This window comes from Nannospalax galili, unplaced genomic scaffold (assembly GCF_000622305.1).
Source record: "Nannospalax galili isolate Female #2095 unplaced genomic scaffold, S.galili_v1.0 scaffold286, whole genome shotgun sequence".
Taxonomy (NCBI): domain Eukaryota; kingdom Metazoa; phylum Chordata; class Mammalia; order Rodentia; family Spalacidae; genus Nannospalax; species Nannospalax galili.
The window spans coordinates 9,754,071-9,778,209 of NW_008359442.1; the positions used below are offsets into that span (position 1 = coordinate 9,754,071).

Below are 24,139 nucleotides of genomic sequence, written 5' to 3' on the forward strand. Positions count from 1 at the left end.
CTTAACTGTCTCACATTTTTAACTGACTATATTAAAACAAAAAGAGTATTCTAGTTTCCCCATGTTAGGATCCCTAAATATTATTTAACTCTCTTTTTTTAATTATACACCACCGAATTACATAAAACATATTCAGAACCTGTTTTCCCCCCAATAAAATTCATTAATATTACTGCAGTAGTAATTCTGTTTTACAGAGTAGTATTTCCCTTTATGAACATACAATTTCTTTTGCTATTGTTGTTTTCCTGGTGCTAGGACCTAAACCCAAGGCCTTTTACATACTAGGTAATAAGAACATTCCTACTGAGCTACCCTCAGTACTACAACAATTAAGTAGAACATGTAGCAGCAATTTCTTATACTCTTAAAGGACATCAATCTGTTGACACCTATAGTTATAATAAGTAGTACTGCTATTGATTGCCTTGTTCAAATCACCCAGAATACAAGTACCAAGAACTTTTCTTGGTAAAAACCAAGAAAAGTTTAAGTTTAGTTTTAAAACTAAAATATGCGAGTATTAGAATTACTGGGACAGAGGCTGGAGAGATGGCTCAGTGGTTAAGAGCACTGACTGCTCTTGCAGAGGACCCAGGTTTGGTTCCCAGCACCCACATGGCAGCTACGAACCATCCTTAACTCCAGTTCCAGGGGAATCTGAAGCCCTCTTCTGACCTCCACAGCATTGCATGACATGGGTGCACTCACACCCATACACATAAAATAAAAATAAATAAAATACTTTAAAAAAAAGAATACTGAGACAGAGAGTATTCTTTCCTACAACTATAATGACAAAGTACTTTCCAAAAATGTTAAAAAATTACCCTAACCAGAAATGATATACATGGGTTCATTCTGATCTGTGTTTGCTACAAGCACACTTGAGGGATGACGTGGCATCCCCTCCCAAAGAAGTGGCTGGTACAGACAGCTCAGCAGGCAGAGAGAGGTCTTGCCACTAAGTCTGATGACCTAAGTTTGAACCCCAGGACCCACATGATAGGAGAGAACCAACTCCTAAAAGCTGTCCTCTGACCATGACACCTGCACTGTGTGCCCCACTAAATTATGTATACGTATGTCCACACACACACACACACACACACACACACACACACACACGTCATATTTAGTATTCTTTCAATTACAATTTAATAAGATGTTTTCTTAATTTCAAAATTTTGTTATCAACTTTTTTTTAACTGAACTAGTATAAAGGCATAAGTATACAAACCTCCAACACTGGCTGAGACTTATGTGATGGGCCAGCATATGATTTTGACAGTCATTTAGTTGATGTCTTTGTGGTGAAAGAATCAAATATATTTCACTGGATCATGTTTGCTAAACTTCAATAGGTGGTGCTTAAATCAAGGACTGTTCAGTTTTCTAGAGTCCCAATTTGGAGTTGGGAGTAAATCTGCTTTTTTTTTTTTTTTAAATCAAATATCCAGCAAGATACTATAACTCTCTAATATAATGGTGAAACCTCTCAATTTTCCCTCATAGAGCTGCTAATTTTTGCTTTACTTATGGATAAGGTTCTTAGCTGCATACAAATTTAAATATGTATTTTCCTGTGTTAAAACTTATTTAAAATGGCATACTAGCTTTTGAGGTGGTTTTGAGAAATAACCCCCATGGGATCACTCAGTCCCCAGTTGGTGGCACTGTTTGGGGGGTTATGGAGTCTTTAGGAAATGTAGTCATGCTAGAGGAAGTGTGTCACTGGGGGTGGGCTTTCAGTTTTCAGTCTTGTATCACTTCCAGATTGTTCTCCCTGCTTTCTGTCTGCAGTTTAAGATGTGATCTCTCAGCTTCCTGCCCCACCCACCACACCTTCCCCACCATTATGGACTCTTCCTCTGGAACCCTAAGTCAAAATAAACTCTCTATTAAGTCACTTTGGATCAAAGTGTTTCACCACAGCAACAAAAGGTAACATACAGTTTTCTAATTACTAACACTTGCCTGATGTTCCACCATTTTACTTTCAACCTTTTTTTAAACTTTTGTTTCTTGCAATCTCGGTCCTAAGTCTTATACATTAAACATTTTGTTGCTGTTGTTTTGAGACTGGGTCTTCCTATAGCCTGTGGGTGGCGTGGAACTTGCTATATAGTACAGGCTGACCTCGATCTCACAGAGATCCTCCTGCCTAGGCCTCCTGAGAATTGGGAATCGTCTAGCTACAGTAAACATTTTTTTAAAATAAGACACTTGGGCTGAGGCTATGGCTCAGTGAATAAAAGTGCTTGCCACACAAACCTGACCACCTGAGTTCAATCCCTGGAACCCACATAAAAAGCTGGGTACACTGACACTTATCTGTAATCCCAGCACTTCTATAGTGAGATGGGATGTAGAGACAAGAGTCAGCCTGAAGCTCACTGACCAGCTAGCCTGGAGTAGCAGCACAAAAACAAGAGACCCTGCCTCAAAAACAAGTAGCAGAACCAACTCACCAAAGGTGTCCTCTGACCACCACATGCATGTCATGGCACATGCATACCCTCCTCACAAATAATAAATAAAATAGTCTTAAAAAAAACAAAATGTTTAATTTCTACTGTCTTATTTGGTATCGTGTGTGCGTGTGTGTGTGTGTTTGTGTTTGTGTGTGTGTGTTCTCATTGTAAAGAAGTACAAGAATCTGGAAATTCCTAGCATCTGCCCCCCAGACTCAAATCTGTGACATCTTTGGAATTACAAGTATGTACCATGCCTGGCTACATTTTCTATCTTCTTGTCTGTGGTGCATTATGGATTTCAGATTTACTTTTTAAAAAAATATATATTTATGTGTATGAGTGTATTGCCTGCATGGATATTAAGTGCATCTGTGTCACACAATGCCCATGGAGGTCAGAAGAGAGCATCTGATCCCCTGGAACTGGAGTTAGGGATTGTTGTTAGCTGCCATGTGGTGCTGGGAATCAATCCTGGGTCCTCTGCAAGAGCAGTCAGTGCTCCTAACCACTGAGCCACCTCTCCTGCCCCCAGATTTACACATTTTTTTCTTCAAGAGTGTATGTTTTTATATCTACTGAATTTTAATGATAATTAATGATAATTTTCATTCTAGAATTTCTTTTTCAAAATTCTCTTTCCTTTCGGATTTTTGAGATAGGGTCTCACATAACCTAGGCTGGTCTCAAGTGCATTATGTAATCAAGTATGGCCTTAAATTCCTGATCCTCCTGTGTTGGCCACAAGAAAGCTGAGATTATAGTTGTGTGCCACCACTCCCAGCTCCTTTTTCTCATTTCTAAGTTTCTGACTGAACACATTAAACATGCGTACTTTCTATTTCATATCTGGCAATTTAAAAATGTGAAGTATCTGCAGGTCTGATTCAACTTTCCTACACTGCCCTCTGCTTCTTTGGATGGCTGATAATTTTTATTATAATCTTACTTTCATTCTAACTTTACCAATGGGAATTTTTGGATACTGATGATTGTGTTGGGAGTATTAACGGTCCGGGATCATTTTAAATTCTTACTGTGAAGTTTTAGTGTGGATTCATCTAGCAAATCTGCATGAAGGCTGATTTGTAGCAAAAAGTTTTCAGTAAGATTTTATTTTTCTCCTTTGCAATAATACTCTAGAAAGACAAATTTCTGGTGGCATGAATGGAAAGAATTCCTAGATCACAGAACTGTCAGGGTTAAGCCCTATGGCATTCTAAATTAATGGAGAAGACATTCCTGCTGGATTCTCCACCTTGAATGAATCTGGGCTTTGCTTCCTATGACCCCTGAGCCCTATAAAGCCATGCAAACAGAAGCTCATTAGATTTAGCAAATACCCTCCAGACAACAGCCAGCTTCAGAACTCATCTTACCTACCTGGTTTTCTGGAGCATTTGGCTTAGGTACTCTTTACTTTGGTACCAGAGCACTGATGACTTAAAATTATTTGTTCAGCATCTTAGGATGTTTTCAGTAGTCCAGATACTTAAGATTTTTCCCACTAGGAAGAACTGCTCACTATGATAGTGATTCCCAATAAATAGAGGAGCTAGAGAGATGGTTTAGTGATTAAAAGCACTGGCTGCTCTTGCAGAGGACCCAAGTCTGGTTCCGGCATCACCTCACAGTGGCAGCTAAAACTGTTTATTACTCCAGTTCTGGTGGATCCCACATCCTCTTCTGGCCTTCTCAAGCACTGCATGCACAAGCGCACTTTTTAATTATAAACAAGAAAAATTAAAGGATGGGGTTGGCAAGATGACTCTATAGATAGGGCATTTGCTCTGAAAGCATTAGGATCTGAGTTTGATGACTCAATACCCACATAAAAAGCTAGGCATGGTTGTACATGCCTGTAACCCCTACAGTGGTGGGACACAGACATGTGGATCCCGAGTGCCCAGTGGCCATCCAGTCTAACCAGACATGGTGAGCTTCTAGTTCAGTGAGTGACCCTGTCCAAAGACAATAAGGAAGACTCCTAACACCCAACTCTGAACTCCACATATGCAGCATGCAGGTAGGTACCCATACCTGCAAAGAAGTACGGAAAGGACATATCCCTGTAGACTTAAGTATCAAAAACTGTGCACAAATTAATATACGTAATACCAGCAGATACTGAGTAAGAACTTGAGAAAGCTGTATACCTGAAGCTAAAACTGTGCAGGATAAACAACTTCACTACTAAAACATCACAATGTAAAATCTAAATCATTAATATTAGTATGAATCATATCTGGAGACAGGAAAGCCAAGAGTTAAGAATAGGACACTGCCAGGGTTCAAATCTCAGCTATGACAGCCACCAAGCCATAAGACCTCTCAATTTAAATAAACTGCCTTCATGAGATTTTAGTATAAAATAATGACAATCAAAATAAGGCAATTAAGAACTGGGCATGGTGGCACATATCTATAATTACAGTAAGCTGAGGCAGAAGCTGTCATGATTCCAGGCCAGCAAGGGCCAAGAGTAAGACTGTCGTAAAAAAACCAAATGATGATGACGATGAATACAAAATCATTGATAGCTTTTGCTGTGAAGTTTTGAAACTATAAAAAAAAAATCTATTGAGGGGCTGGAGAGATGACTCAGCGGTTAAGAGCACTGACTGCTCTTGCAGAGGACCCGGGTTTGATTCCCAGCACCCTCGTGGCGGCTACGAACCATCTTTAACTCCAGTTCCAGGGGAATCCAAAGCCTTCTTCTGACCTCTGCAGCATTTCATGACACAGGTGCACTCACGTACATGCAGGCAATACACTCATACACATAAAATAAAAAAAAATAAAAAAATAAAAATTCTATTGAGTATGAATCTCCCTCATGGCCAACCACACCACTGGGCATAGTAGCCAAATGAAAATGGGACTTCTCAGAAAAGGGCTGCAAGAGCGGTTTCCCCACCTTCCTTGTGCTGTGATTTTTACTTCTTTACTCTATTTGTTTCATGCATTGTATTTATGACTATATTTTGCCACTTATGCTACAGAACTGCCCTTTCAATCTCTGGGATTTAAATAATTTAAAAAGAATGTAAAACTCAGAACTGTTAGTATTTTAATATTAATACAAAACAAAGGTCTAAATTCCTTATCATCAGCTGTTCCTGATGCCAACATTCTCAGACATAAAAGAATTTATAAAAAAACAAGACACAACCTCTGAAATATAAAAGTTTAGTTTTTACTTAATACCATTCTTAGTAACAAAATATACAGCAACAAATATACAGTATAATGAAAACTATATAAAAACATACCGAATTATATGCATTCCTATTCAACAGATTAGAACTTACTGTCCTGTTTTAGAATACTTACCATGATAAATGGTCAAAACTAATTCCTATCTATTATGAAGATATTACCCATGGCTGGGCATGGTGGCATCAAACAACTTTGATACCAGCACTCAGGAGGCAGAGGCAGGAGGCTCTACATATCTGCATAGTGGGTTTCAGGCCACCCAGAGTTAAAATCTAAAATTTAAAAAATTTTTTTTAAATTAAAAAAACCTAAAGGGCTTGAGAGATAACAAAGTGGTTAAGAGCACTGGCTGCTCTTTCAGAGGACCTGGGTTCAGTTCCTAGCACCAACATGATGGCTAACAACAGTCTCTAACTCCAGTTCCAGGGGATCCAATGCCCTTTTCCGGTCTCCATGGGTTTGCAGGCATGTGGTGCACTTATATTCATGCAAGCAAAATACTCAATATACAAAAATTAAATAAGTGTCAAAATTGTTTTTAGAAGATATTACTTACTCCGTGGATTTTAGCACAGCATCTATATAGTACATTTATTTGTATTTTGAACACAGTGCCTTGCACATGCCAGGTACAAAATTCTATTACTGAGCTCTATCTTTGGCCCCACACACTACTTTTAAAGTATAAGTTTGTTAATATAAAATTTATTTGATAGTCAAAGGGGGCTGGAGGGGATCAAGCCCTCAGCCCAGAAATTCTTTCTTTTTTAATTTTTACAAAAACTTTGAGAATTTCATACATGTATATAAAGTGTTTTGATCAAATCCATGTCCACTCCCTCCCCTCCAACATTCTCCCCTCTGAAGAGGTAATCCTAAAACCTTTTAAGGATTAGGTACAGGTCCCAAATACTTTTGACATTTTTGGCCTTTAGAACAGAGTATGTTCCTACTTTTGACATTTTTGGCCTTTTGAACGGAGCATGTTCCTAAGAGGCCCAAGGACATTTTGACTTTTAGCCAAGAAACTGGTTACATTTCTTTGGGGTCTTTTTACCCTAACTGCCTAGCCAATTCCTACCCCCTATTCTTATCACACCATCCTCTGAAGGGGTTACCCAAATTGCCAATAGGGAACAGGGACAGAGACCACTCTGGCTTCTTCCATGCTGAACAGGGACGTGGGGCGAAGCAATTGGAGTACCCCTTCAGTGGGTTTATGTACATAAAAGTTTTCTAGTGTATATTACTTATTTAGCTGTTATTCATTCTTTCATTCTTGAGGCAGGGTCTCACTATGTTGGTCACCAGTCCCAAACTCATGGTCTCCTGTGTCTACCTCCCAAGTACTGGGATTACAGACATGTACCACACATTAGGCCCTCTAGTATACACTGTGGAAAGTTACATGCCTCCATAGCAAGTAAAAAGAAAATGAAAAACTCAATTTAATTTTTATCTTCAGTATTTTAATGCTTTTGAAATTGAATTATTTTCATGCTACATTTTCTATTTTGTTTCCGACTTACCTCTACTACAGTTCTTAGAGATCTGTCTATGCTTTTGGTGCAAAATAATTTTGTTAAAATTTTATATTTAGTCTACTACATTGCTCAAGTCTTATTAGGAAATAAAGTATTACACTGAAAAAAGACTCAGATCAAAATAAAATAGTCAATTCTTGATACCCTAAAGTAAATTTATTCTAATTTATTTTTCCCTTACATCCTGAAGCCAGCAGTCATTGAATATGTCTTTACCCAAAGAGGGTAACGAGAGGGCTAGAGAGGTGGTTCAGCTGTTAAGAGCACTGGCTGTTCTTGTAGAGAACCCAGGTTCAGTTCCCAACACCGACATGGCAGCTAACAACCATCCATTAACTCCAGTTCCAGGGGATCTAATGCCCTCTTCTGATTTCCACTGGCATTGCATGCACAGGTGCACTTACACACATGCAGGCAAAACACTCATACACATAAAAAATAAAAATGATTTTAAAAAGAGTAATGAGAAGCGGGGCATGGTGACACATGCCTTTAATCGGCATTCAGGAGACAAAGGCAAGTGGATCGCTGTGAGTTCAAGGCCAGTGTGGTCTACATAGCAAGTTCTAGATCAGCTGGGGCTACAGGGAGACCTTCAAAAAGACCAAAAATTAAAAAAAAATTTTTTTTAAATAAAATAAAAAGAGTAATAAGGAAGATAAGATTTTTTTGTTGTTTCTAATAAGCTTTTACTATACTGGAATGAACACTGTTTTTTCTGTTTATTCTACTAGAACACGGAACAAGTTAAAACTAGCATTTGGGCAACTTTACCTGGAAGCCCCTAAGAAAAACTGCATTCAGTTCCATGCTAAAAGCTAGACATGATTAACCTCAAAGTATATGACAGCATCTAACCAAATAGTTGATTCTTAGCAGTGGATCTTACTACGAAGCTTCCTACTTGAAATCAATCCCAATAAATGCTTCAGCATCTGAACCCTGCAACATGTGACAAATGACCAGGACTTTTTTCAGCTATACATAATTACAATTTCTAATTCTTTTAGGGGATCTTCAGACATTTGAGAACTATTTATTAATCACCCCTCACCTGCTAAGAATTTCCTGTTAGCACCAAATCAAGTAGTCTCGCAAATGTCAAAAGAGCAACCAGAGAGCAGACACCAAGCCAGATATGTGGCTTTCCCATTCTGAGAAACACTTAAGGGGCTGAAGAGATGGTCCAGTGGGTAAGAATGCTTGTTGCACAAATACGAGGACCTCAGCTCAGATCCCCCAAACCCACATACAAAAGCTGGGTGTGGCTATGCACACAATCTGCAACCTTAATACTATGGGTGGCAGACAGAAGGATTACTGGGGCTTGCTGGCCACCAGTCTAGTTCTAGGCTCAGTAAGAGACCCTCCCTCAAAAGAGTAAGAAAGAGAGTGATAAAAGCAGGACACCCAACATCTTCCTTTGAGCCTCTACACAGGTACGCCCCACACTGTTTGACTTAGGCTAAGATAACCACACTAAAGGGAAATAGGCAGTCTTTTGCTTAATTCAGATAGTTAAACAATGTTTTCTGTGCCAATGAGATGGCTCAGTGGAAAATAGTGCTTGCCAAGAAATCCTGATGACCCAAGTTCTATACCTGGAACCCACAGTAGAAGGAGAACTCATTTCCGAAAGCTCTGCTCACACCACATGCACGCCATGGCGCATGCACACACATATCATACACACAAAAATAAAAATTAAAATGTTTTCATAAAATTAAAAGTCTACTGCAGAGCTATGAACATAACACAGAAATACAGATGTCTGTGAAATTTTACTCTGTCTGGCAATAATCTCAATTCTTCACTGTAATTTAAGCTTTACCACTGACATAATAAAAAAGAAATTTCCATTCAACATTCTCTTTTCTTCCCCTCCAACCTCTTAGGAATTAACCACATTTACTATCTTAAGGAACCATTTCTTTCTTTTTCTTACTTTTTGTGTTTGTGTCTGTGTGTTTATGTGAATCTATATACATGCAGGTGCCAAAAGAGGACAGAAGAGAGTGTCAGATCCCCTGGCACTGGAGTTACATACAGGTGGTTGTGAGTCTCCAGATGTGGGTGCTGGGAACTTTACTCTGGTCCTCTACAAGAGCAGTAAGCACTCTTAACTACTGAGTCCTCCCTGTAGCCCCAGGAACCATTCTCAATACTAGAAGGCACAGCACCATATTTCCTACTCAGTAAACAGCTAGTTTAGTACAAGCATGAAATAGTTTAGCAGTTTACAGGCATAATTATCTTCCAAATCTGGACTCTTTTCATTTTAAAATGGAAAACCATTTTTTTTCCTGTTAATCAGGTTGGTAGCATTTATTGAGCACATTTGTTGCAATGTTCTGTATAGTACCATGCCCTAAGAGCTTTAAAAAATAGTCTATTATCTCCAGTATCTGAAAACCATGGTAATTTTGGCTAAGGAGGAAGGGAATGGGTGTGGGGAAAGACTGTCCAGCTTTTCCTGTTAACATTATATTCTTTCTTTTTGAGATTCTCCATTATAAATAGTGCCCACTCCCTAAAACCAAATTCTAAGATTAGTAGTTTCAAATTCCAAATGTACTTGAAAAATACATATATTTGATTATAATGCTACATGATGTCAGGACAACTGAAGCATTAGTTTCTTAGGGATAAAACTGCCTCTTGGTCATATTTAGGTGACACAGTACATGATCTCTTGTCTCTAAACAACAACAAAAAGTGTGGGTGCATTTTCTAGTTAAGAGGACAGAATACAAAAGGCTCAAAGATTTGCTTCATGGAGAAACTGCTACTCAAATGAGGATAAAAAAAGGAAACTAAGGGGCTCTTGCAGAGGACCTGGGTTCGAGTCCCAGCACCCATATGGCAGTTAACTTTAACTCCAGTTCCAGGGGAATCCAACACCCTCATCTGACCTCTGCAGGCAACTGCATGATATAGGTACACTTACATAAAATAAAAATAAAAAATATTTAAAAAGGAAATTAAGTGAAGGAAAAAAAAAAAACCTTTCAACAATTCGTGCTAAAACCACTAAAACTGAAAAAGAAAAAACAAAAACAAAAACAAAAACATGTGGCAACTTCCCACTGAATATACTTTTTTCTGGTTGTAACTCACCCAGATATACTTGGTAAAGGGGAGTTTATAAGCAACTACCTACATAACTTGTGCCATTTGTATATACTGTCTCAGCATCTGTCTCCAAAATCATGGCAGTAGTTAGTTTCTTGGAGAAGTTAAAATGAAGCAATATTCATTTTAATAAGTCAAAACAGAAATACCTCTTGTCTAACTAGTACACATCAAACCAATCTGTTATTTTCTATATCAAAAACACAAATAACAAATGATATTCTTTAAAACAAAAAGGCTTCACCAGGCATGGTGGGGCACTCCTTTAATCCAAGCACTTGGAAGGCAGAGGCAGGCAAGTCTCTGTGTTCAAGGCCAGCCTGGTCTATATAGTGAGTTCCAGGTCAGCTGGGGCTATAGGGAAACCCTGTCTCAAAAAACAAGGGCGTGGGGGTTGGCGGCAGCAAAAAAAGGCTTGGGTTTCTGAATCACTTCTTGGTGATCATGAGCACCGATTTTGACCTTTTGTTTAAGCCATTTTGTAATATGAGTTTTTGTGCCTCAGCACCTGGCAGGAGCTTAGTTTAAGTATCCCTGCTACAAATGGAACCTGCAACTTGGATTCCTCAGGATGGAGGAATGACTGGAATTGAATACTGCCTGCTGGCAATGTTCTCCTTTCCTGTGAGTGCCATCAGATCTATACAGTTGGTCACTCCTTAAATAACATCCATCAAACTAAAGTATATGTGTACATCAAAGTGCCATGCTCGTTTCTCTTGTTTAAGTCTTAGTCATCTCCTCAACTAACTGATAAACTTAAAGAACTCTGCTTTTCCCACTAAAGCTTCTGTTTTAAGTTTGGGACTGCTGAAAGTATAGACATTTATTTGTCTATGGTGGACTGGTTCTTTAAATAAAGTCAAGGACAAATTCCACCAGGGAAATAATTTTTGATGTACTTTCAAAATTGGCTTCAAAGTCATAAATAAGAATAGCCGGGCATGGTGGCACACACCTTTAATCAGCACTCAAAAGGCAGAGGCAGGCAGATTTCTGTAAGTTCAAGGCCAGCCTGGTCTACGTAGTGAGTTCTAGACCAGCTGGGGATGCACATGAGATTCTGTTTCCAAAAAACAAAAACGAAAAAAGTGACAAAAGATCTAAATTGATTAAAACTACCCCCCCAAAAGTGGCTATTTCTAATTTTTTAAAGTTGATGACAAAATTGTGTGAAATTTTTACTATTATCTAAACCATAGGACTAATTTACCCTATGTGTTTTACTTAGACTACTGAAGCAGTATGCATAAATGGAAACTCCATACATCTCCCTTAAGTCCCCCTGCATGTCTGTGCCTTAATTTCATCTTAGCACAGCTCAAGTAATTCTGTAGAATGTAAGTCTGGCAATGCCCCTTTCCCATGTAATCCATCTGATCCTGTGATCCTTCTGATATCTTTAACATGGTATACAGGCCTGAAGGATTCAGCCACTGCCTCCGCTCTCCAGCTCCATTTTTTTTTTTTTTTTTTTTTTTTTTTTTTTTTTTGGTCTTTTTGAGACAGGGTCTTTCTGCAGCCCCAGCTGGCCTGAACTATGTAGACCAGGATGGCCTTGAACTCTTAGAAATCCGCCTGCCTCTGCCTCCTGAGTGCCGGGATTAAAGGCCTGAACCACCACACTTGGCTCTAGCCACATCTTTTACCACTGTTCCCACTTCTCTCTACACTTGATTATTGAGGTCATACCTTTTCCTCCCTCAGAGCCGTTATTACTTCATCCCACCTAACCCTAGCCAACTGCTACCTACCCTCCACATTTCAGCTTAAAAATATGAAGAATTTTCTAGCACCCAACCCAGAGAGAGGCCCTAAATACTTTAAAACAAAACAAACAAATCCTTGAAACGGCTTCATACACAATCTTGCCCATAGGCTGAAATCTCTGAAAGGTAGAGCTGATTTTCTGCTCCAAGTTATGCTGTCTGATGAATCTTGGTTCTATCTATTTCACAACTTTGATGCCTATAAAATGATACCACTAGATTTTACTACAAATAATGTAAATGCTAATCAAAACCGAAACTCAGGCAGTACATGCCTCTCTTATACCAGCACTCAGGAGGCTGAGGCAGAAGGATCAAGAGTTTAGAGTACAACATTAAGAGCTATACTACATGGCAAGAAGATATGGGTCTCATTATGCAGCCCTGGCTGGCCTGGAACTCTATGTAGACCCAGCTGGCCTCAAACTCACAGAGATCTACCTGCCTCTGTCCCCTAAGTGCTGTGATTAAAAGCATGCACCACTACACACAGCCTAGACATTGTCTTTTTTTTTTTTACATTTTTTATTATTTTATGTGTATGCATGTATTGCCTGTATGTATGTGAGTGCACCTGTGTTGTGCAATGCCACAGAGGTCAAAAGAGGGCATCAGGTCCCCTGGAACTGGAGTTACGGACAGTTGTTAGCTGTCATGTTGGTGCTAGGATTCGCACCTGGGTCTTCTACAAGAACCACCAGTGTTCTTAACCGCTGAGCCATCTCTCCAGCCCCCTGGACATTATTTTTTAATGTGCGCACGTGTACATACACATACACACATACACACACACACACACACACACACACACACACCCTGAAATTCAAATAGTACTAGCTTTCCTAGTGATACATGTATGCTTTTTTTTTGTTTTATTTTGGGGTTTATTTGTTTGGTCTTTTAGAAACAGGGTCTTCCTGCAGCCCCAGCTGGCCAAGAACTCACTATGTACACCAGGCTGGCCTTGAACTCATAGAGATCCACCCACCTCTGCCTCCCAAGTGCTGAGATTAAAGGCATTGAGCACACCCTGCTGTTTGTTTTTGGAGACAGGGTCTCCTTGTAGCCCCAGTTGGCGTGGAACTTGCTATGTAAACCAGGCTAATCTCACAGAGATTCATCTACCCATCTATGCTGGGAGTTGGGATCAAAGATGTGAACCACCATGACCAGCCATGTATGAATAAATTACATGAAGGGGTGGGGGTGAGGGAAGGGGAGCAAGGGACAGAGAGGGAATAAAACTTACTGAATGCTTAACAGGTATCATACAAAAATCTTTACGAATATTAATGCATAACCTTCATAAGAACCCTATCTAATGGTTACTATTTATTAGGTACCACTTAATGGAAACATATGAGGATGTAAAATGGTGAGCTCCAGAGCTCACACTCTTCACTACTACATTAGGGGCCATCCTGCTTTGACTACTGTGTCAGTTCAAAAGGCTGCAAAAGATGGAAACTGTCACCAATATTTATTACCCAATTCAGTATCTACATCCTCAAGTTAATGTTTTTTTACTTGAAGTAAATGCAAACTACACTAGTCCTGATCAAATACATCCTGGCACTTCTCTATAGGCTCATTCCTACAACTCTAACACCTGGACTGTCTACTTTCCCTACCATCTTCCAGTCAAATCACCAGCCTAAGAATTGGGCATGGTGAAACATACCTGTAACCCCAGCATTCAAGAGGTAGAGGCAAGATGATTCAAGGCCAACCTGGGCTACATGAGACTATCTTTAAAAAAATCAGCTAACAGGGCTGGGGAGACAGCACAGCAGGTAAGAGCACTTGCTGCACAAGCAGGAGGACCTGAGTTCAAAGTCCCATGTAAAAAGATGGATATGGCCACACCAGTAACCCCAGCACTTGGGGTGGAGGGGTCGGCAAAGACCAGAGAATCAACAGGGCTTGCTGGCTGCCAGGATGATTCAAAAGAATAAGGCAGAGTGGTAGAGCGAGACATCCAACACCCCAGCACACACACACCAAAAAACAAGCAACCAAGCAAGCAGAAGCTTAACAGTGATAACTCCTTACAATTCTGACTCAAAATTCTATTAGAGATCTGTAGTCTCTCCAACCACATTCCTCTAGTAAATAATTCAAAAGAAACAACAGACATTAAATTATTTTATAAACACTAAAGTTCTATAGTCTGTAAGGTACTTAATTCAGACCTACACAAATAAATTGTTCACCACAGAAAGAAAACAGAAAACAAACTCACCACCCTTAAGCAGAATTCTTCTAATACAACCTGCCTATTAATTGCTGCCAAACTCAATCAGGAGTGCAAAGGTGAAAGTCTGCCCAAATTATGCCACATTAAGTTTTATTACAACTAAACGATATTTTAAATAAACTGTGGAACAAAAGTAGAGGCTGAAACATGTTCTCTGAAATGTTCACTGAGCAACTTTCCATCCAAGTACAGAATATGATGTTTGATACTATGTTTTATCCTGTTTCTCGTTCTGCTTTGTGAGCTTTCACTGCTAAATTTCTGTTTTCTATTAAGGGCATTTGAGTCACGGTTTTATTATGTTTTGGTTTGTTGGTACTCAAGGTTGGCCTTGAACATAGGCAAGTGCTCTACTATCCAGCTACACTGCCAATACTAAATACTAAATGGTGTTTGGAAAACAGCATTATGAAAGAAAATTTTCTGAATTATAATTCCATTTGAACAATGCTCAGTGAAATGGCTCTTCAGGAAAGGTGCTTCCTGACAAACCCGACTACCTGAGCTCTATCGCAGAACCCACATGGTGCAATGAGAACTGACTCCGGCTCCCAAGTTGTCCTCTGACCTCTACACACATGCTGTGGCACATACATGTGTACACACACACAAATTAAAGTAAAAAATAAGTAAAAATAAAGCAGAACCAACAGAATCTACAGAAGACCCATTTGTAAGTATGAGCAATACCTCCACAGAAGATACATTTGTAAGTATGAGCAATACCTTCGTAGGCACCAGGCACGTACATGATGCACATACATATAAGCAGGCAAACATTCATATAATTAGAAAAAAGTTAAGGATTCACCAAGATTTTAGGACCAAATGATATGTTTCCCAAAGTTTAAAGCTATCTAGAGAGGCTTATGGGAAGACAGCAGCTATAGTGTAGCAATGTTTTTATTCTTTGAGAATCATCACATAAGCATAACAGCTAGGGATGGGAATATTGCTCACTGGTAGGGTACCTGCCTGGCATGTGGCAAGGCCATTGGTTTATTCTCCAGCACCAAACAAGAACGAAAAGCAATAGAGAGCCAACCTCATGAACTCATGCAACACAACAAAACTATCTGACAGTCTCGCCCCAAAATCCAAAAGGCCTGAAACAAAAGCCACAGCCTTGTTTTCTATCCACGTCTGAGAGCAACAAGAAGCAGTGAAATGACTGAAGAGCTGAGAGCAGAAACACAGAATCACCAGCAGGCACTCCCTGGGAAGTCCCAGAAGGACAATCTGCCAACAGAAACTAAATGGGCTCTACTAGCAAGTAAGCCCACACAGGTCCACTGTAACTCCTGTAGAGCTGGGGTGGTCTGGTCTGTCTGAACTCTTGGGGCTTTCTTCCAAGACAGAGCCTACATGGTATATAGTATAGGAAATGGAAATAAATTGAGAACAAGATCAAGCAAAGAAAGAAATGGTCCAGATAGTAATGCTAGAACAAGCTATGCATGGTAGTGCACGGCTGTAATCCCAGCATTCAGAACCTAAAGGAGGAAGATGGCTGTGAGTTCAGGGCCAACCTGGGCCACACAGCCAGATACCATACTTTAAAAAAAAAAAAAAAAAAAAAAAAGGCACGGTGCACTTGTTTTAATCCCAGAATCCAGGAGGCAGAGGCCAAAGGATCTTTTAGAAGTTTGATTTCCAGGCTACCCAGTGAGACCCTGTCTCAAACAAAACAGCATTTGGTGGCTCACACCTGCAATCACTGCACTTGGGAGGCTGAGGAGGAAGTCACAGAGTACCATGAGTTTGAGGCCAGTCTGGGCTACTTAGTGAGTTCTAGGCCAGCCCAGAAAGCTCAAAAGGTTATCCACCATAATGTTTAATCACGCACAAAAGCAACAGTCAAAAGAGCTCAGTGAAGCAGAACTATCTGAAACACCTCCTAGAAATTTAGAAAACTTCATATAGAAAAGGACTAAATGCTGAGGTATAATCCTATATGAAGTCACAATTTTTAAAAGAATAAAATTACATTTTCTCAGACAATAAAGTATGGCTGAAAGAGGTGCATGAAAAAGCAGGTATGGTACAGCTCACCTTTAATATCAAGACAGAGGCAATGGCAGGAGGTTGGCTGCAAGCCAGAGGGGTTATAAAGTAGGCCCTGTGTCTCAAATACAGCCAGGTATTGTGGCACACACCTTTAATCCCATAATTTGGGAGGAAGAGGCAGGCAGGTCTCTGTGAGATCAAGGCAAGCCTGGTCTACATAGCCAGTTCCAGGCTAGCTGAGACTACAGGAAGACCTGTCTCAAAAAACTAAACAAAACACCACCACCAAAATACATACCAGGATATAAATTCTTGTTGGTAGGATATAATACATTCATTTTTTATGCTCTAGCAAAGATTATAATATTTAGTGAGCAAATATTTAAACAAACAACTATAGCAGAAAGCCATACTAGATAACTGGAATAAGATCTGGAGTCAAGCAAACCCATCAGCCACCAACTCACCTACAGTCTTTGACTGAACCTCCTGGAATCCCAGGAACAACACCTCTTATGTTAACTCACAACAAAGTAGTAGCATTCTTGCCAGCACAAGCCATCTATCAATAATTTCTCCCTACCTTACATTCTTTACTGTTCCTTCTTGAGGTAGATCAATATGTCAGCGTTTTATCCTGAGAAATAACCCATTTTCTTCAAAGACTTCAGGTTGTAGTACAAAAGAGCATGGATTTTCAGTATGACAGATTTGTGTTCAAATACCCGGCATGACATTTACATAATTTCCCATTATTTGTTTCTCTATTTACAAAGCACAATACTCCCTGCAAGGCTGTTGCTGGGAATTATATACTCATGTGTCTAGTAGCATAATACCATGTTAGTACACAGGAGACACCTAATAAAAGGTAGCAATTGTTGCTATGGTTAATAAATGTTTAATCAGCAAAAAAGGAAAAAGCACTTCAACTGAACTTTTGAGGATCAAGATGATGGACAAAGCCACAGCGCAACAAAAACCTTAATTTAAAAGAGATCTCTTCCCTTTTTGATTTGTAGTCCAGTCCCTCTTTTAAGATACTCCACAAGGATATGCTTTTATCGGTTTCCTAAATTCATTATCTCTAAGGTTATGTATAAAACCCAAAATAACTCTATTAGCCAGTCATGGTGGCTCATGCCTGTAATTTGAGCACTCAGGGGGGAGGGACAGGAGGATCACTATGAGTTCATGACCAGCCCAGTCTACATAGAGAGAGCCTGTCCCAAAAAACAAAACAAAACAAAAAAATACTAACAACAACAACAAACCCTGTATTAACCCAATACTGTTGTAAAATCGAATATTAAATTCTGCTAGATGAATTCACAAGTTAAGATTTAGGTGAAATTTAGAAAGAATTTCAAGGCTGGGTGTGGTGCTACACACCTGTGATCTCAACATTCAGGACAATTAATAGTTTGAGGCCAGTACTGGTAAACAGCAAATTTGAGGCCAGTCTAGGTATATATCAAGATTCTCTCTTAAGCAAGAAAAATCAGGGCCAGCAAGATGACTCAGTGGGTAAAGATCAAGTTCAATCCCTGAAAACCAATACCCACAACAGTCTTCAGACCTCCACATGTGCATGGGTCTCTGTTCTTTTCCAATGTATACATTTCAAAGCACTTTTCAGAAAAACTGGCTTTTGAGTGTCAGGAGCACCAAATGCAAATGAAAACACTACTAAGAAGGCCAAAATACCTGCGAACTTAAGATATGAAAGTAGCCTGGCATAGTGGCACACTTCTACAATCTAGCACTCAGGAGATAGAGGCAGGAGGATCAGGAGTTCAAAGCCAACCTCAGCTATATAAGACAGTCTCAAAACAAAAATATGAAGATAGTTAAGCACAATTTGAACTCCTCTGATAACCTGACAGTAATATACCTACTTGGAAAAATCAAAATCTGTGTTGGTAACAAAGACAGCTACTGGTTATAGAACATATATTAAACTTTCATGACAGTGCATCTTCTAAATGGTTACTTCAGTAAAGAGCTTTATTTAGACTTTTAGGGCCTCAGTAACTTTATATTTACAAATGTTGATGAAAACAAAACCCATATATGGTGAAGCAATAAATCCTACTTTTTGATTAAATCAGGCAGACTCCGGAGTATAAAAATGTTTCTCTTGCTCACAACTCTAGTCTTAGCATCTAAACACAGGTAGTGCTCAAAAGTATCTACCCAGGTTTAATTTTTTTATTTAAAGGAAAATTAGGTTGAAGAATAAAAAAACAAACAAACAAACAACAACAACAACAACAAAAAACATGAATTAGGTCAAGGCCTGTGAGCATGAGCCATACTTACTAACTTGCTTCCAAAGCAGACCTGGTGTCCAATGCAGGGTGTGTAAGATGTGGCAAGTAAAGATCATACTCATGTGACAAATGTCAAGGTTATCATCAGTTCTGCCATGTTGTTAGCATGCACGCTTGATGTTAGAAGGGTACTTTATCTGTTACCTTCCTCCCTAAAACCCCCTAACTAACTCAATCTCATGCTGAGAAATACAACAGACAAGACTTAGCTGAGGGATAGCCCATAAAATTTCTAATCAGGACTTTTTAAAAAATTATTTTTTAAAGATTATTTTTATTTTCTGTGTATGAGCATTTGCCTGCATGTATGTAAGTTCATCACATATGTGTCTGGTACCTGCCAGAGAAGAGCATGTTGGAGCCCCTGAAACTGGAGTTAAAGTTGTCAGCCATCGTGTGGGTGTTGGGAACCTAACCCTGGACTTCTTAAAGCTGTCATGTCATGAAATACATGTGGTCAGGGGCTGGAGCAATGACTCAATGGTTCAAGAACACTGCTGTCCTCACAGAGGACCAGGGTTCCCAGCACCCACACAAAGGCTACCAACCAACCGAACTCCAGTTCTAGAGGATCCAACACCATCTTCTGGCCTCTATGAGCACTGCATGTATACTGTACACTTAAAATAAGCAAAACCCTCATAACATTAAAAAAAGTTTTTAAAATAAAAAAAAAGGACTCCTCCAGCATTAAGGAGGCTGAAGCAGATGGATTTCTGTGAGTTCAAGGCCAGCCAGGTCTACAGACTAGGTTCCAGGCCAGCTAGAGCTACAGGGAGACCCTGCCTCAAAAAAAGAACAAAAAAGGGGGGGGGGCACAAAACAAAACAAAAAGCATGTAAGAATTTCTCTTATTCAATGCTGTCAAACATAATTTTTATAATATGGCCTGGCATAAGGTTAAGTGCTCAAAATTTGTTTTGTTAAAACAGATAGTACAAACCGGGCATGGTGGCTCATGCTTTTAATCCCAGCACTTGGGAGGCAGAGGCAGGAGAATCTCTGTGAGTTCAGGGCCAGCCTGGTCTACATAGAGAGCTCCTGGCCAGCTGAGGCTACAAGGTCTCAAAAAAAACCAAAAAAAAAAAAAAACCAAACAAACAAAAACCCAGACATACAGCCCCAAAGAATGTCTAAAATTCTGTAATTCCAAGGTATATAGAGCAGACAAGATTTCAACCAGGCCTCAAATTTGAGTGTGCAAGAACATTTCCAACAGAAAAAAGTTACTGTCAACATAGGTATGAATCACAATGATGGAGAAAATTAACAGTTTCTATAGGTCAGGGTAAGATTAAGATGAGAGAAGACTGCAACTGATGTGTAAAAGTTCCAGAGAAGACATCCCACATTTGCACTTGCTATAAAGGGTGTGGCCATTTGAGTGATATCTGCAGGAACACTAATGGTGGTAGCATGGGGCTTCCTCTTTAGATAGCAATAGCCTTCTTTCTCTAAGAAGCCTGTACCCACTCAAGCCTTCTTAAGTCTCCTTTCCATTTAATCCTTACTGCTCCTGCCTGTATAAATAGAACTCCCACACTGTCTCAGTTGTAAACTTTCTTCCATTTGTGTTTAAATTTCTTCAATGTAAGAGTAAGATCAGGGCCAGGCATGGTGGCACAAGAGTAAGATCAGACTTAGATATCTTTTTCTTCCCTAAATCAGTAAAGTCTTAGGTTGTCAAAAAATATTTCTGGAGGATACTTTTCCATTTACTTAAAACCCATTTACTAAATTACACAATCTAAAAGCAACAAGCACAAAAAAAGACGTTTAAAAATACCACTTTTGAACTGTCATAACAAACAATAACAAGACCAGGAATGGTGGTGCACATCTGTAATACCAGGTCTTGGGAGGTAGAGGCAGGAGGATCAGAAGTTTAAGGCTGTCCTCAGCTACGTGGGAATTTTGAGGCTAGCCTGGGCTACATGAGATCCAGTCTCAAACAAGCAAAACAAAACTACATGCAAGCCTGAACACAGTGGTGCATACCTATAATCCTAACATTCAGGTAGCAGAGGTAAAAGGATCACTCCAAGTTCAAAGCCAGACAGGACCATGCAGTGAGAGACTGTCTCAAAACACACACGCATGCACACATGTACATACATACATACATACACACACACACTGTAATAGCTGTTGTAAGAATAAGACTAGCCAGGTAGGGCAGTGAATGCCTCTAATCTCCAGCAGAAGCAGGTGGATTTCTGTGAGTTGGAATAGTGAAACACTGTCTTCAAAAAAAAAAAAAAAAAAAAGAGACTGTTTCCAGTTTGGGTCCCATTTTTAAGTTTCATTTTGATACTAGCTCTCATAACAAATGATGAGCTCTTATAGCCTATCCTCGCACTGCTTCCTAACTTACATATTTCTTCATTCATTTACTTTTCTTTCTTAGCTAAGCATTGTTCAATGGTCAGAACACACTTATTTTCAATTGTTTTCCCTTCAGCACTGAACCCTACAGCAACGCTTCACTATCTTCATTAACATCACTCAGCACAAAATAAAATTCAGCAAATCCAACTGCTATGATTTCTCTCTACATAAAATTCTTTACAATTAAAAATGTTTCCTGTGCTTTTGAGTAAAACTAATGATAATAAAAACAATTCGAATACTCCAAAGCTCACAAAATGAAAACGTGTTACTAACCTAGGAGTGTATTTACATTCTAAAATTTTATACTTTCCAAAAGTTTATTTATTTAGCCTTAACTCTTGTCCCTTTCACTTTTATACATAAAAGTAAAAATTTCCCTTCGTATGAAATCTGTTCCTATTCACTGCTAACATTTTCCAAAAAAAACTTAAGTGCACATAGACAAATCATGTGTATTTAGCCCTAAAAAAATTTTCCCTTTTAATCTTTTATGTGAAAGGAAAAAAGTGGGATTTAAAAAATAAGTTCAAAACGTAACACATCAGAATGTGACTATCTCAGATTACACTGGAATCTCATTAATAGCTTTGAAATTCCAATGATTTTTTTTTGAATCGGGTAATTCTATATGTCTATTCCCTTTCACTCTTTGATACCTAATACTGCTAAAATTTTCAGTATGAATCATCAAACCTGTACCGAACAGCAAAAAGCGTCAGCACACACCTTACCAGAAATGCAAAGGAAAGCCCTAAGATTAAGGTGAAACAGCGCTAGACACCACTGCTTCTGCTTTTCCACTTCTCGGCACCAGAATGCAAGACAAGTTCTTAGAAGAAGCAGTTCCGACACTGTCACAAAGCCAGGGCTCCCAGGGAAGCCTCAAGCCCCAGTCACTCGGCCGGCCACGTGGCTGTCACCATCAGAAGACGGGAGAAAGAGCAGCAACTAACCTGGAAATAATCAATCGCTCAGCTCGGAGTTGCAGAGAGTAGAAAAGTCTGTGTCATTTCTCCGCACGCTACGCCTCCCCCGCCCCTTGTAAGGCAAAAAGAAAGAAAGGACTGCTGGAAAGACTGACTTTCCAGCAGACTTTCCAACAGAGACGAGAAGCAAGAGGACCCGGAGAGTGCGGCTTTCCAGGGAAATCGCTACCCAACTCGTGCAGGGGGGAAGGAGGGCACCGGGGGTGGAGTTTGGGGTGAAGCACCGAGCACTCCGCACACGGCTGCCAGGCTCTGGGCAGGCTGCGGCTGCAGAGCGGCGAACTGGCTCCAGGCCCTCCACCATCGCAGACCTCCCATCTGCCGGGGAGCAGAGGGCTCGACGGCGCCCGAGGAGCTGGCGAACAGGAAGGAAGTGTCCATATTGCAGCTCGGAGACTAACTCGCCAGCCGAGCACTTGGCGGCCCTCGGGGACGCCCGAGGGATGAGCCGAGCTCAGCCCGGCCCGGCAGCCCCACACCCAAGCGGCACGAAGTTCCCGGCGGCCCGCAAGACTTGGCCGAGCTCAGCCGGTCCCACCTGGGCCGGACCGGGACTCCACCCCGCGCGCGTCCCGCTCCACGAGAACCCGAGAGGCAACGCGGCGCGGGATTCCCCGGAGCTCGGAGCAACTCCCCGGCCGCAGGTTCCCGCCCAGCAAGCCCCGGCCCACGGCAGTCGCGGCGGCTCGGTCTGCACGACGCCCCCTCAGGGCGGTCATTACCTCGGGAGAAACTCCGAACTCCTCACGGGGCCGCGCTCGCTACAGTTCCACACCCCCGAGAGCCTACGCACCGCCCGAGCCGCGCGCCGGGAACACCCCCGCGTCCGGCGCCAATTCTTCACGAGACAAAAATGTCCCGGCGCGTCACGGGACAGCGGCCTCCGCGCCCCACGCCCAGCGCGGGCCGCACGCGCTGCCTCTGTGCCCGGGAGCCGCGCCGCTCGGCCCCGGGACTTACCGTCAGCTCCGCCACCGCGGCGGGGAGGCCAGGGCCGGGCCGGGCCGGGCGGGACACACTATGGCAGAGCACCGCAGCTGCTCGCGCGGCTCTAGGCAGCCGCCTCCGGGACACCCAGCCGCGAGCAGGCAGCGGCAGCTGCGGTGGCGGCCGCCGCAGCACCACATCCCCCGCCCGCTCGCTTCCTCCCCCTCCTCCCGGGCCCCGCTGCCATGGCAACGCGGCGCCAAGGAGATTAGCCCCGCCCCCTTCCGTCCCCGCCTACCCCCGGCGGCCCGCCCTCGCCGCCCGGCCACCTCCTACCGCAGCGTCCGCGGCCTCTCTGGCTGGCCCGAACCGCGGGTAGGGGAAGGCGGCGTCCGGAAGGGCGGGGTGTGCTCGGCAAGCAGGGTCCGGACGCCCCGGGCCAGTGCGAGGCAGAGGCAGGCGGGAAAATGAAAAGGCCTCGCCTGTCCCGGAAAGAACCTATGGGAGGGTGGCGGAGGCGCGGCCCGCTCCTGAGTGGTCGAGCTGACGCGGGGCGGGGTGACCGTGTAGTCAGCTGGGGCCGCCCGGAACAGCCAGAGCTTCGAGCTTCCAACCTTCCCCGAAGGCTTTCCACCCTTGGCCCGGCTTTGAAGGTGCTGTAGGTACGGTGGAGCTTTACAGAAAAAAGCATTCCACTGCACTTACTGCTATGCTGTGCAAATTCGTGCAGCGGTATATTTTGTTTTGTTTTAGTCCAAAATGGACTTTGGACCTGGTGTGGTGCCACATGTAATCCCCACTCTTAGGAGGCAAAGACGTGTGGATCTCTGTTCCCTGGCCCGCTGGGACTACAGAGAGACCCTGTCTCAAAAGAGGAAAAAAGGACTTTGGATTTCAAAATTTATTAAAATAGCATTTGTTGAGACCCTGACTCACAAATTAAAATAACAATAGCAAAAGAATCTTTTAAGAGCCGGGTGTGGTAGTCCACGCCATTAATCCCAGCACTTGGGAGGCAGAGGCAGGCAGATTTCTGAAATTCAAGGCCAGCCTGGTCTACATAGTAAGTTCCAGGCCAGCTAGGGCTAAAGTAACCTGTT

At 41.5% G+C, this 24,139-nt stretch overlaps 1 protein-coding gene across 5 annotated transcripts in view; it reads right to left on the reverse strand.

Moving 5' to 3' along the window:
- Positions 1-23,867, reverse strand: part of Foxn2 (forkhead box N2) — a 58,822-nt gene extending 34,955 nt beyond the window's left edge. For 2 of the 5 annotated variants that reach the window (XM_017795602.2, XM_008823044.3), the window contains exon 1: positions 23,073-23,268. The gene's annotated coding sequence lies outside the window, so the exon portion shown is untranslated. The other 3 variants (XM_029558626.1, XM_029558625.1, XM_029558627.1) reach the window with 3 other exon arrangements.
- Positions 23,868-24,139: the final 272 nt, after the last annotated feature.